We start from the raw sequence: 15,620 nt of genomic DNA on the forward strand, positions 1-15,620 counted from the left end.
TCAGTGGAATCCATATATTTTCATATTGAAGTATGAAAGACTTTAAATGTATTACATATTACAGAATCCGTCAAAGACAAAGATTGTTAACACAAAAACAACTGTATTCAAATAAACATTTTCCCAGGAAAAGCTTCATTACATGTACATATGTAAAAAAAAACTAAAAAGACGATAACTGTTGTAGAGCAGGTCGCTTTGGCTAGGGAACAGCACAACTAATCAGAGGTTGATCATATCTTCCGCATGACTGTAGCTTATCTTCCGAAATGATTAATTATGAAATCTCTAGCGCGACATACAATAGTCGATCATGTGAAATGTTTGCTACATATATCAACTGATTGACCAATGTCAAATCCAAGATCACTCCTTAATGTTTGTATGATCAATTGTTTAACATCTAATGTTAGGGATCCTCTTCTAATAAATGAATTGGCAATTTATTATCAAAAGTTATCACGAACAGAGATGTTGTGATCATTATAACTTTGAAGTTATAAATTAGAAGAGAAGAATTTTAAAACGAGAAAGAGGTGTGAAACTAATTAAAGAGTTACTACTTCCAAACCAATTACTTTGCCCGATATAGGTGTTTAAGCAATCTATAAATCTAATGCTTGCTTATATTCCCTGGCAATGAAATTGATCAATCGGATTTTCTCTATCTTGACAACTTGTATATAAATAACTAAGAAGTAAACCAAGTCTTGTCCGAAGTATCTGATATATTCTTATCGGACTTCAGGCAACTCAGCGTTTTTAAGAAATTTTTATTTGCTGGACTATACTGGTGTATCTTTATCTGTTATGGATTTAATCGTAGTATGACCATCTTCATGTACTTCAACATAGTCTGACTATCAGTACATACATATGTATATGTATATTCAAATTTCTTTTTTAATTAAACCAGAAAAACTGCATACTTTTGGGATTCTAAAATTCTGAATAATGAATAGATGAAGGTCTGTAAAGATCATTAATGTAGTGATAACAATACAGCAAATAAATCTGTTAAAGCTATTAGGTTCTTCTACTTTTTGGGTTTTTTTATATAAAAATGTGGGGTTATTTCTGGCAGCATTGCACTTTTGTTATTACAAAGTTATAACCATTATTTTGCTAGTAGTTGTTGGAGATTTATGGTTTTGCCTTTTTTGTTGTTATTTTTTTCACTTCTTTTTTTTTTGTATTTCATACAGTCATTCGATAGAAAAATCAGTAGTAGACGCGGACGACGCATGAATGCAATAAAACACAACACACTCAGACGGTCGGTCGGTCGGTCACCGGCAGCAGATAAAGAGATGGGTCGGGACCCGACGATCGTTGCGAATATGTATGTGAATAACAGAGCTAACTGCTTTCTTAAGTATTTCATATATTTGCTTTTTTGTACTCATTCTTGTTTTGGCTGTCAAAGTGTTTAAAACAACACTTTTCTACAATACGCTAAAAGAAATAATAATAATAAAGAAATAAAAAAAAAACAACAACTAACATCTGTGAGTTGATGATTCGCGTTATGTGTCGTCCGTCGTCGATGTAATTGTCTGGCACAAACGGTCTAATCTTAAATTCTTTCGTTAGTTCGTTGGTTGCTTGTAATAACATTTCCTTATACCACACCACCGGATATAAAAGAAAAACAAACAAAAAAAATTCTAAATTAAATAAAACATTTGTTTTCGTTGCGCGTTAACGCTTTTGATTATTGAATAAAAATAGACAAATAATTTTGTAAATTATAATAATTATTACACACACCATTAACTTAAGGTATAAGGTGCCTTTTGTTTTTGTTGTTATTTTGTGGGCAAATTACCAACCAGAGATTGTGTTTAAAAGTGAGAGAAGAAGAGAGAACATTAAACTTGTAACGTGTTGGAGACGCGTGTGTTAATACCTAAATTTAGTGGCCCTCCGGTTTAAGTGGCATTTTAATGCCAACCGGCGGGTGCCAGTTAGTTATTTAACAAAACTGTTGAAGGCTGTAAAAATAATTGTTGTTTTTTTAATCATTTAAACAATAAATTGTTTTCTTATGTGTTTAAACATTTTGTGGTAATTATATACTTTTTCCTTTTATTTTATATATTTTTTTAATAATTTTTACAAGTAATTTTTTTATTACGCGCAATATGTTGAAACCCCCATATATTTTTAAATACTTGTTGATTGTGGCAAAAAAAAAAAAAAAAAATAATTATGTTTAATTGCAAAAAACAAAAAGAAGAAAAGAAACCTGCTGATGTGAAAGTATTATTTAAAATTGACACATTTATTTTTTTCTGCTGAAAATTAATTATGTGGTTTTAAGCATCAAATTTTGTTTAATGATAAAATATTTCGGGTATTTTGTTGCATTTAATATTATTTCTTTATAAAATAAATATTTTTTTATGAAATGACACATCTCGGGGAATTTCTATAGTGCTCGTTGTGTTGTTAGAGCTACTTTTTTTTGCTATTTACATACTTTTAATACAGTAGAGGGCGTTTGTTATAAGTACAGTATTTTATTTTTATTTTTTTTGTGATTTCTAATTATTTACGTGATTTTAACCATTTGGACGATATTGTTTGAGCAACAGATCTCGCATTCAAGAACTATATTATAGGCAAAAGTGCAAACACATTCAAACTGATTCTCACAAGCTTCTTAGACATCATGATTTGATCACCTATGGATCTTGCTCTTTCCATATCCAATTTAATCAATATCTCGTCTAAATCCCAGCATAGATCATTGTCGAATCTAGCCTATTTCTTTAGTTTTTTAGGTTTTTTTTTTATGTAATCCTCTAACAACAGAAGTACTAAAGTGTTTAATGCTTCAATATAAGAATTCCACTGAGGAGAAAGCTCTGAAGAAAACCAAGAATCTATCATATATCGATCTTGGTATGTATATAGAAGTTGTTACTCTGCTAACTTATTAAAGCATAGACGATATCTAACTGATCTTGATATATGGTCAATGCTTAGGAAAGAAAGCTGGACATAGATGTAAGTTCTTGTAGGTGTTAAGTAGTCCAAACTCTCTTAGCACGAACTTCGGAGAAGATGTTAAATGAATTTATTCTTAGTGATCTTCCGATTATTTTAGCATAATAACTCATTTGGTGATACTAGCTCTATTAAGATAGCACTGTTCTCTGATGAGGAGAAGTATATAGGTATATCACTGCAAAATTCTTTCAAAGTCGTATAGCAGAGAGGTTCCCGAACCAGAATGGTAAAATAATGCCAATTTAGCTGCATAATTGAACAAATTTTAATTAGTTTATGAATTATGTTCTATAATACCCCAACTTAACGCATCTTCTAACTGCACTGGTGCAGATCATTCATATCCATAGAATATTGATATTTTCTTCTTGGAATTGGTCGTGATTTGTTCGCCTACAAATCTTAATCATTTAAGGCCTTAATCATCATGAAAAACGAGCTGTTTACTATCATGTTGCTAACTTTTTGTGTGTTTGGCAAAGACCGTCCAAACTGTCGTAGGTAAACTTTAATATTTCCATAAGAACCATTTAGTTTCATACAATCTCGTCGATTTCTATATCTTCTTGCGATGGCCGTCATCTGAGTAGTTTTCTTATTCATTAAGAACATGGACAGCGCCAGAGAAACTTTTAATAATGCTTAACTCCATGAGTAACATTTTAGCTATAACCACATCCATGTATTCTAAAAAGTCTGCAACAAAAGTCGCTAATGGTTTTGCTAAATAAGATTTCTGTAAACGACAAGTTTCTTGAACTATATATGTTTTTTTGGCAAGATTTCTTCTGTCTACTGTCCCTCATACTTTCGCTTCTTATAGGTTTGGAGTCCTGTTCTTAGGTTTGATCTCGATGACAGAAGGATATGACCTAATAGTGAAATATATTGCAGTCTATGAACAAGGATTTCTCCAACCTTTCAACCTTAACCCTATTTTTGAGACCGGCCCATGTCTTGAACTTTATCCTTCTTTGATCAGTTCTAAATGTCAAGACTAACAGAATGGCAAGATTGTTTTCTAAGACCTGCGCTAATGTAAATCAAATTGCTCTTTGGCAATACAATAAATTTTTGATATATTACATCTTAGGTCAATTATATCTCAGGTCAATTTGTACTGCTTTTACATCAAAATTTCAATAAATATTTTCTTATTTCATTTCAATAACTTGCAATCTTTTGGAAGCGTTATCAAACATTAGCAATATAAAAAAAATATTAGGGAATTTTCCTCTTGCGATTAATGTTTTCCAAATGAATTGTTAATTTATGGAATATTTGCGACGTATAGTGAAGTTTCATAATATAAAAAAAGTAATAAATCACAATGGGAAGCGTGTGAGAAATTGAATTTTTAAACAATTATATCGGGATTATTCATCAATTATATAAATTGAATTTATTCAATTAAAAACTTAAAATATTTTTGGAAAAATCTTTTTCGTCATAAGTTTTGATAACAATTTCTTTAAGACTTTCCACACTTGACAAAATTTGATAACATTATTCAAAATTACCTGATAACATTTATTTATTTTTTTTGTTGTTGATACATATGTATTTAAGACATTAAGTTTCCAAAATTAACTCAAATTGCAATGGCGTTGTCTGCAACGCATTTTCAGAAGTTCAATGCCAATGTCAGCTATAAATTTTAAATATTATGCACAAGCAAGGAATTTTCCTATTAATAAAATAGCACTTTCGATTCCACCAATTTATGTACATATATATAAAAAAACATCAACATAAACATAAACATTAACTATTTGGCACTTTGCCAACTTAAACATAAATGCGTAATTAAAGGTGTTGTATTTTTTCGGAAACGATACGATCACCTAAAACTGGATTTTTATAGAAAATTGATTTCTCTGTTCTCTTATCTATTGGGGTACAAGTTCCAAATTATTGTCTGTAGGTTTTTATATTTTTGAGACTGAGTGTTAAATATCAAAACAAAATAAAAATTAGCATTTATTAGTGTATTGGTAATATATTTTGAATGTTTTTTTTATTTTGTTTATTTTCTATTTGTATTTTTCTATATAATATTTTTATTTGTTTAAATATATTTTAATTATGTTTTATTCAAAAGTTTTGAACTTAAATAGCGTTTAGCTTGCGGAAAATATGTCTAATATTTTGTTGTTGTTATCATGTGTCATTTTTAAATCAAATATTTTTTTTATATAAAATATTTCTATCAAAACAAAAGTATGACTATAAACTGTTGTTTGGTGTTTTTTAATTATTTATTTGGGTTTTTATTATATACATAAGTATATACTATGTTAGTTGTATATAAACAAAATTTTATAAAATAAGTATATAAACAGAGTGTTAAATGTATGTATTTGTTTTAAATGTTAAAATCATATTTATTTAATGTTATTGTTATAATCCTAAACATCTGTCATAATAAAAGGCTGACAAAACCTAGATAATTTTGTTATTAACTGATGTTTAGAAGAGATTTGCATTTGGTACAAAAAAGTTCTATAACCTGTGACAAATTTCATATAAACTGGTTAGATATTTAGATAGATGGATAGATAGATAGATAGATAGATAGATAGATAGATAGATAGATAGATAGATCGATAGATAGATCGATAGATAGATAGATAGATGATAGATATAGATAGATAGATAGATAGATATAGCTCGATCGCTCGCTAGATCGCTAGATCGCTCTCGATCGATGCTCGCTCTAGATCGCTCGCTCGCTCGCTCGCTCGCTCGCTGCTCGCTTCGCTCGCTCCTCGCTCGCTCGCTCGATCGCTCGCTCGCTCGCTCGCTCGCTCGCTCGCTCGCCCGCTCGCCCGCTCGCCCGCTCGCCCGCTCGCCCGCTCGCGCGCTGCTCGCTCGCTCGCTCGCTCGCTCGCTCGCTCGCTCGCTCGCTCGCTCGCTCGCTCGCTCGCTCGCTCTCTCGCTCGCTCGCTCGCTCGCTCGCTCGCTCGCTCGCTCGCTCGCTCGCTCGCTCGCTCGCTCGCTCGCTCGCTCGCTCGCTCGCTCGCTCGCTCTCCTCGCTCGCTCGCTCGCTCGCTCGCTCGCTCGCTCGCTCGCTCCTCGCTCGCTCGCTCGCTCGCTCGCTCGCTCGCTCGCTCGCTCGCTCGCTCGCTCGCTCGCTCGCTCGCGCGCTCTCTCCCTCGCTCGCTCGCTCGCTCGCTCGCTCGCTCGCTCGCTCGCTCGCTCGCTCGCTCGCTCGCTCGCTCTGCTCGCTCGCTCGCTCGCTCGCTCTCTCCCTCCCTCCCTCCCCCCCTCGCTCGCTCGCTCGCTCCCTCTCTCTCTCGCTCGCTCGCTCGCTCGCTCCTCGCTCGCTCGCTCGCTCGCTCGCTCGCTCGCTCTCTCCCTCCTCGCTCGCTCGCTCGCTCGCTCTCTCTCTCGCTCGCTCGCTCGCTCTCTCTCTCTCTCTCCTCTCTCTCTCTCTCTCTCTCTCTCTCGCGCTCTCGCTCGCTCGCTCGCTCGCTCGCTCGCTCGCTCGCTCGCTCCTCGCTCGCTCGCTCGCTCGCTCGCTCGTCTCGCTCGCTCGCTCGCTCGCTCGCTCCTGCTCGCTGCTCGCTCGCTCGCTCGCTCGCTCGCTCGCTCGCTCGCTCGCTCGCTCGCTCGCTCGCTCGCTCGCTCGCTCGCTCGCTCGCTCGCTCGCTCGCTCGCTCGCTCGCTCGCTCGCCTCTCGCTCGCTCGCTCGCTCGCTCTCTCGCTCGCTCGCTCTGCTCGCTCGCTCGCTCGCTCGCTCGCTCGCTCGCTCGCTCGCTCTCGCTCGCTCGCTCGCTCGCTCGCTCGCTCGCTCGCTCCTCCTCGCTCGCTCTCTCGCTCGCTCGCTCGCTCGCTCCTCGCTCGCTCGCTCGCTGCTCGCTCGCTCTCTCGCTCGCTCGCTCTCTCGCTCGCTCGCCGCTCGCTCGCTCGCTCGCTCGCTCGCTCGCTCGCTCGCTCGCTCGCTCGCTCGCTCGCTCGCTCGCTCGCTCGCTCGCTCGCTCGCTCGCCCGCTCTCTCCCTCCCTCGCTAGATAGCTAGATAGATAGATAGATAGATTTTTGCCAAAATAAGACAATTCATTATATAAAAATATTAAGAATTCTATCTTGAAACATTATAGGTTTAAGACATAAATACACACCGATCCTTGTATATTGGACATAAGATTTCTTTCTTTTCTCCAACTTGCCTAAACAAGTTTTTATTACTAATGTGGTTTAATTTGCTAACCACTACTGTATATCATTATAGTTATTTTAAAACAATTACGCAATATAGTATTTTATTTATATTCTCATATATTAGTTAGTTGATAAATGCAAAATTTTATAACAACAAAATTTGAATGATCTCTAATCTTATCATTTGTTCCATTCAAGTACTAATAAAAAGTTTATGTTTGCTTTTAGTGAGTATTCGATTAGATGAGATTATAATGTTGATCAAAATGTTGATATGTTGTACTCTTTTTCTAAAAAAATTTAATATAAATATCATTTATTTTTTCAAATTCTTAAAAACAAGAGTTTTTCATAAGAAAACAATCTAAGCAAACTATAAAAATTACTCGTCCACATTTGTAAATATTTAGAAAATGTGATTTATTTTGTGTTTTGAAAGCTTAATGACCACGAAAACTATTTTTCTATTACTGGATGTATATATAAAATCCAGCTTCTAAGACAGACTTTTATTCATTATTATTTTTATATTTCCCTTTCAAAATGTAAAAATCTATTTCCAGCCATCTGGGGATAATAAAAAGGTTTATTTGTCTACAGCCTAAGAATCTGCTACAATTTTTCTTATATTAAAAAAAAACAGTAGAAATTAATTCATTTATAATTTAGAAAATTTACCGGAAACAATTTAAAATTGTTCTATTGTGGACCGAAGTTTTAAATAAATTTTCAATAACAAATCAAGGGCGCTATTTTCCTGATACTGATTTTAACAGATAACAACGATTTTTTTTGCCATTACAAAAATAACTCTCAGACAGTATTCAATCAAATTTATATTAATATTAATTATTAAGTGTTTTTTTTTTTTCTCCATAAAGTGTAATATTTTTAATTGTCGTCATTGGCACCTTGTACTCACTGTATTTATTTTAATGATTTTTCTTATCATTTCCGATACTTTAAATGCAAAATTTTCAATTTCTTATCATTGGAAATATTATGACGCTGTTAAGGCGGCTCTTTATAATTAACAATAGTATAAACAAAACAAAAACAATAAAATAAAACAGTTTTCTTTATTAATGTAAACACACTTTTAAAATTTTTCAAACTTGTATTTTGAATTGATTGATAATACAATTCGATTTGAAATTCTTTTGTATGATTACTTTATTTTTGTTTTTCTTTAGGATTGTTGTTGTTTACTTCAAATTAACATTTATAGGTCTTTTAAAATGATATATAGTTATTGCACTTGTTATTAAATAACTAATTATAATTGCATTAATCCCAAATTTTTTATGAGTTATTTTATTAGAAGTTTTAATTATATAAACCGTGGGTGGCATTCCCTACTTATATTTCTGGAAAAAAGTTATCATAATTTTCGTTAAAATCTTGTTTTAATATTAGCTTTTGCTAGAAACCGTACATGAATATCGGAGTAAATATTTTAGATCCTTATAGATATCTATTCAATATGTAAAAAGACTTTAGTCGAAAGCTGAGAAATCAATGATAAATGCAATTGATAGATAGATAGATATAGATAGATAGATAGATAGATAGATAGATAGATAGATAGATAGATAGATAGATAGATAGATAGATAGCTGATAGATAGATAGATATAGATAGATATGATAGATAGATAGATCGCTCGCTCGCTCGCTCGCTCGCTCGCTCCTCGCTCGCTCTCTCGCTCGCTCGCTCGCTCGCTCGCTCGCTCGCTCGCTCGCTCGCTCGCTCGCTCGCTCGCTCGCTCGCTCGCTCGCTCGCTCGCTCGCTCGCTCGCTCGCTCGCTCGCTCGCTCGCTCGCTCGCTCGCTCGCTCGCTCGCTCGCTCGCTGCTCGCTCGCTCGCTCGCTCGCTCGCTCGCTCGCTCGCTCGCTCGCTCGCTCGCTCGCTCGCTCGCTCGCTCGCTCGCTCGCTCGCTCGCTCGCTCGCTCGCTCGCTCGCTCGCTCGCTCGCTCGCTCGCTCGCTCGCTCGCTCGCTCGCTCGCTCGCTCGCTCGCTCTCGCTCGCTCGCTCGCTCGCTCTCTCGCTCGCTCGCTCGCTCGCTCGCTCGCTCGCTCGCTCGCTCGCTCGCTCGCTCGCTCGCTCGCTCTCTCGCTCGCTCGCTCGCTCGCTCGCTCGCTCGCTCGCTCGCTCGCTCCTCGCTCGCTCGCTGCTCGCTCGCTCGCTCGCTCGCTCGCTCGCTCGCTCGCTCGCTCTCTCGCTCGCTCGCTCGCTCGCTCGCTCGCTCGCTCGCTCGCTCGCTCGCTCGCTCGCTCGCTCGCTCGCTCGCTCGCTCGCTCGCTCGCTCGCTCGCTCGCTCGCTCGCTTGCTCTCTGCTCGCTTGCTCGCTCTCTCGCTCGCTCTCTCGCTCGCTCGCTCGCTCGCTCGCTCGCTCGCTCGCTCGCTCTCTCGCTCGCTCGCTCTCGCTCGCTCGCTCGCTCGCTCGCTCGCTCGCTCGCTCTCGCTCGCTCGCTGCTCGCTCGCTCTCTCTCGCTCTCTCGCTCTCGCTCTCTCGCTCTCTCGCTCTCTCGCTCGCTCGCTCGCTCGCTCGCTCGCTCGCTCGCTCGCTCGCTCGCTCGCTCGCTCCTCGCTCGCTCGCTCGCTCGCTCGCTCGCTCGCTCGCTCGCTCGCTCGCTCGCTCGCTCGCTCGCTCGCTCGCTCGCTCGCTCGCTCGCTCGCTCGCTCTCTCGCTCGCTCGCTCGCTCGCTCGCTCGCTCGCTCGCTCGCTCGCTCGCTCGCTCGCTCTCGCTCGCTCGCTCGCTCGCTCGCTCGCTCGCTCGCTCTCTCTCTCGCTCGCTCGCTCGCTCGCTCGCTCGCTCGCTCGCTCTCGCTCGCTCGATAGCGCTCGCTCGATCGATCTCCCGCCCGTATGCAGAAACTGAATGCGGAAACGCAATAGAATTACATCTGTTCATAATATCATGCAAAGTGCCTTTTCGTAATCTTGGATTCTGAACATTCAGAAACGGATAATAATAGCTCAACTATGATTCTAACTGTGGAATAAACCCATAAGATATCAACTGAATTTTCATGGCGGTCGTTAGTGGATGGTGCGCAATTCTCGCTGAGCAGCCATTGAGCGCATCCTTAAGAAATGTTGCCATACTCATTACGGAAGCATTATCAACGACGCCAAATTGACAGAATAGGCAGTATCACATTGGTAATCGCATTCTTTCAGGTATTGACGAGCTATCTCTGATATCTTAAAATATATTAATGTAACCCCTAGGGTAGCACAGTGGGATCAGCATTTGGTCCTAAGCTAACATATATATTTGTAACAAACTATTTACAACTTCCTGAAAAGAATGTTGGACTCATGGAGAAATCTCAGAACATTGGTAGGGATAAAAAGTGGCCTCTGTTCTAAAAGATCTTTTATCTTTTATTGATATTTTAGTTCATTTTTGTTTTCTAATTCTTCGTTTTCCTTTCTAAAGTAATCGCAAATTGAACGTAAATATCTTTGAGTAGAATTTTACTTTACCATTATATATCTCTTCTAAACTAAACAAATTTGATAAATTTTTCACTATTTATTTGGTGCGCACTTTTTTTGTTGGAACTAACATTACGCTCGTTGTATGAAATGTTTTTATTAAAATTTTTTAGAAATTTATTAATATAAAAATTATTCCATTTAGAATATTAACAAAATAGAATTTTTCATTTAATGCTTTAAGTGTGGTTGATGATTTTTACCCTTAACACACGCATTGAAGGATATTATAAATTATATATATATATACTATTCCGTATGTTATAAATTCTTATTAATTCTACTGTATAGGGGAACTTTTCATTTGCTATGAATTTAATCAAATTTACAATTATTCTTTGTTAATATTTATAGTTTACCTCCACAGGGGAACAAAAGGCTTAGGTATACCATACTATCTATGTTTGCGATATTTAAATAATGAAATGCGTTGTGTTTGATTTTGTAAAAGGGGAAATTAAGAGAGACTTGATTTACAAAGGAATTCGATCTCATTTACAAAAAAAAAAAAAACAAGTAAGAAATTATAGTCGGGCGAGGCCGACCATATAATACCCTACACCTTTGACAAAAATATAATGTGATTTAGTTGCCATAATAAAGCATTTAAGTTGAATTGTACCTTACCTTAGATATACATACTTAAGCCGTTTATTGTTGAATAAAATTGTGGACATTTAAGTGAAATTTTGATGGGGGCTTTTCATAGGGGCTAGGGTCATATGAGAACCTATTATTATGGAATTCATGGGGGTCATCAAGTCTTGTATACAACTTGGTTTTTGCAGCTTTTTGTCGAGATATGAGTATATTAAACATAATTATGAACTTAAAAGCCCTATTCGGCGGGTTCAGTTGTATGGGGGCTAGGTGAAATAATGGACCGATGTAAACCATTTTCAACAGGCTTCATCTACGGTACCATAAAAGATCATGTGCCTAATTTCATTGAATTATCTCTAAAATTGCGACCTGTAGTTTGATTACAAGGATTGCAAGCCCTATTGGGGGGTTCAGTTGTATGGGGGCTAGGTGAAATAATGAACCGATCTTAACCATTTTCAATAGGCTTCGTCCCTGGGACAATAGAAGATCATGTACCAAATTTCATTGAATTATCTTCAAAATTGCGACATGTAGTTTGATTACAAGGTTTACATGGACGGACGGACGGACGGACATAGCTAAATCGACTCAGAAAATGATTCTGAGCCGATTGGTATACTTTAAGGTGGGTATAGGACCAATATTATTGTGCGTTACAAACATCAGCACAAACCCAATATACCCTCCCCACTAAAGTGGTGTAGGGTATAAAAACATCTAACACAATTCCCTAATAATTTGGGCGAATAGAAATGGTGTTGAAATATTCTTAAGGGATTTTTGTAAGATAATGTTTAGAATATATCTGGAGCATAATTTTTGTCACTGTTTGGAGGATCATTTTTTTTTTTTTTCTGAGAGCAAAATATTAAAACAGTTTTTTATTATTTTCAACTATATCCTATGGAGTGTTTTCATTTTCTCTCATTATTATTCCTATTTTATACCTCCTGCCTTTACTGGATTGATCAAAAAATGTCTATATATAAAAATATATATTTATAACAAATAAACATACATTCCATAATACATGTTTATAAATATCACACTCAATATTTTTATTTGTTTGTTCGAGTTTTTTTTTTCATGCTTTTTTATATATTTATTTTCATGTCTATTATTTGTGAGCTTGACTTTTTTTGTACGATTCTCTGGCATATATATTTCTCCGGTTGTGACTGAAAAATTTTCTATTTAGTTGTTAGTTGACACTTGGCAAATAAACATTTAGCAGGGCCATCACGCCACGTGTTTCATCGAACATTTTTAAAAAACTTCCAATAAATTAAATAAACATCTACAATATATTATACTACATGCATACAAAGTGCTTTTGTAAATAAAAATATTTAAATTAGTTAATATTAATTTATTTTCTAATTTTAAATAAATGTAAGTGAAACAGTGATTTAATTACTAATTTTAGCTTACAAAACGTTTTTAATCAGCAATTCAATCACAATAGTTTTTGTTTTACTAATGCAAAACATTCGTTTATTTAAAAAAAAAAAAAATAATAATTAATACATATTTAATTAAAAAACTAATTAATGTTTGTGTATATATGTTAAATATTTCCAGTTTTTTCTTGAATTTCTATAAAGGGTTACGAACAAAGAAATTGTTTACATTTTATTTCTTTATTTCTTAAAGAAATAAATAAACAAATAAATAATGTTTCATAACAGTTTTATATAGATATAAATCTGGAATTTTTTTTATAAAATGGAACAAGTTAAATACGTTTTAATTAAAACAATGGTCATAGCCCCGACTGTATTTCACACACTTTTAACGATAAAATGATTAAAAAAATAAAACATTTGTTATTTTCAAATCAACAACAACAACAATACAATAAGTAGTATTTATTACTCTACAAATCTTTCTTATTTCAAACAAGGCCTCACTTCTGGCCTCGTAGAATTCTCTCTAAAATGAATGTCTTTTTTAAGATAAAATTTTTTACATAAATTGATCAGAAGGACTCATCGTCTATATATTGGCACTGAGTCTTTCATTGATATTCTTCAAGTATAAAGACGATCTTGGAGTAGCAATGCCAAAACTTATCTATGTATTTACATGTATAAATTCTGTAGTCTACAAGAGGAACCTTCAGAACATATACATACTTTGTAACTGCTCATCATTAGCTTCTCCCAGATCAGAGGACTCTATATATTGGCGCTGAGCCTTTGATTGATACTCCTCAAGTATATGACAAAGCAAAGTGCCCCTCGTTGAATCTGAAAGTCTATCGTAGACTACTAAAGATGATCTGAGAATACTAACAGTAAAACTTACTGAACTATGAGGTTTTATTCTTGGCAGTGCAATAACGAATCTATGTTGATTCTGTAATCTACAAGACGAATTCTCAGAACATAATTGGCTTTGTACCCCTTCAATATAAAGTATTCGGGGCTTTTAGTACACATAGCTATTTTGCTGAGATATTATTTACAGTTTATGCATCGTAATTAGGAACATAGCAACCGCTTTTTAAATTGGGGCACTTGTGAACTTATTTAGTTGTTGTAACAGCTAAAATTATACAATAAACTAGTTAGGATATTCTGCATCAATGTCTAGCCCTAAAAATTGTGCTACTTTGTGTCCCTAAAACCATTGGACAAAGTGAAGTTGGGTTGGCTAAGCAGTTCAATATATGATCCCATGCTGAACGTTCGTTAGGGAAGGCAGTATACTGTCGTGGCCAGTCTGTTGCATCATATCGATCTGTAGTTCTGTTTTCGACAGGTTTTCTGTGTCTGGTATGGGCTTTGGGCGGCCTCCAAATACGACATTTATGCGGTATCCTGTGACTTCAGAATTAATGGAGTCCCTATGAATCTCGTTCAAAGTTGACATATACAAGGACTTTTCTATTGGATCCTGCACATAACCTGTGTGTTCTCCTCGTATATACGAGAACCTTTCCAAGCTTTGGGGGAGCATCAAATTGTGTGATGTTAAAGGTGGAATGACTCCTCTGGTGACAGGAGGGACTGTTTAGTCAACCTGACATTTTGTTCCCCGAATGAGAGGCCCTTCTTTCCCTCGTGTAGATGATGTTTCGAGGTAATTTGTAGGCTTCTAACCTTGTTACAGTCCTTAGGGCAGCATTTTGGCACAGGGTATGACTAAGCGAAGGTGGCCACACTGAAGGTTTCTTTATTCATACCCCAAGTGCTGCCGGCTAGTGCTTTGAGGGCCTTGTTTCTACTTCGACATTTGTGCGTTGGTAAATAGGCTGTGAAATATGACCCCAAAGTTTTTTTGGGTGCTGCATGGTCGAAATTTGAACTCTATCGATCCATCGACGCTAAGGTTCAGGTGATAAAGAGTGTTGCTCAAATCGTCTGTTTACTTTTTTACACTAGTCTCTTCACTTATAGCTTCAGAGGTACACGCGATCTTGATGGGATTTCTCATATTCTAGTTAATATGATGTTGATCTGAAAATCTTCAGATTAAGCTGAATAGATATAAATCTGCCTTCTATTGACCTTATTGATTGAATAATGACCTTCTTTTCTTGGTTCTAAACATCGAGTTATAAGTCTTTGGGACATTGGATCTTATAGGAATCCGGAAATTTTGTATTATTATTCTTTTCTTGATTTTATAGATATTCGTAGGTATTTATTTTTCCCCATGAGAGAGGTACACCTCCCTTCAAAATACGTATCAAAAAATCAATTGCTTCGGATCAAATCCGTTAATATTCGGAAGCTATATGTGCTTCCGAATCATATCTTTCGTGTTAAAGAATTATAGTTCAGATTTTTGTAATAGTTATAAGTTTGGCTTGTATATACTATAAAAATCAGCTAAAGTTTTGATCTGATTGTAGGCTATTTAAGTGGTGTATTGTCTAGATAAAATTTGTATATAAAATAGTATCGAGCACTTTAGTCATAGAATTTCAGGGCTCTGTTAAATCTAAAAAAAACAAGTAACTTTCACAAAATGCTAATTTCTACGTTTCATCAAATTAAAATGTGCAATTCGTTAAATTAACGAAAATTTACCTATAATTGCGAATTTCCACACTTTTTACATTTGTTTAATAGATGTTATATTGCTCACATGTATTATATAGAGGTTTATTTACGCCAGATAATCAATAGTATTTGATTTAATTAAATATTTCTCAGTAATTATAAAAATCCCAAATGCTAATTAATGTTTTTGTAAATATAAAAAAAAACAATTATTATTATTTCATTTGCATAAATTCTTTTATTTTTAATTTATTTCAAATCATGGGGTTTCTATTTCTCAACATATTGCGCGACATTTTATTCTTCTTGAAATTGTCACACA

The 15,620-nt window shown here is 36.5% G+C and overlaps 2 protein-coding genes across 6 annotated transcripts in view; both read left to right on the forward strand.

Moving 5' to 3' along the window:
* LOC119607873 (protein split ends) overlaps positions 1 to 15,620 on the forward strand; it is a 47,166-nt gene that overhangs the window by 11,264 nt on the left and 20,282 nt on the right.
* Positions 1 to 15,620, forward strand: part of LOC119607871 (6-phosphofructo-2-kinase/fructose-2,6-bisphosphatase 1) — a 28,691-nt gene that overhangs the window by 8,191 nt on the left and 4,880 nt on the right. For 2 of the 5 annotated variants that reach the window (XM_037961993.1, XM_037961995.1), the window contains exon 1: positions 12,481 to 12,680. The exons of 2 other annotated variants lie outside the window; for them this stretch is intronic. The gene's annotated coding sequence lies outside the window, so the exon portion shown is untranslated. Of the gene's footprint in view, positions 1 to 1,405; positions 2,068 to 12,480; positions 12,681 to 15,620 lie in introns of those variants that run through there. One more of the 5 variants, XM_037961992.1, reaches the window with a different exon arrangement.

The sequence above is a fragment of the Lucilia sericata genome, unplaced genomic scaffold, assembly GCF_015586225.1.
Source record: "Lucilia sericata isolate MDLA Ls3-8-SP2 unplaced genomic scaffold, ASM1558622v1 Contig000757F_arrow, whole genome shotgun sequence".
In the NCBI taxonomy this organism is placed as follows: Eukaryota; Metazoa; Arthropoda; class Insecta; order Diptera; family Calliphoridae; genus Lucilia; species Lucilia sericata.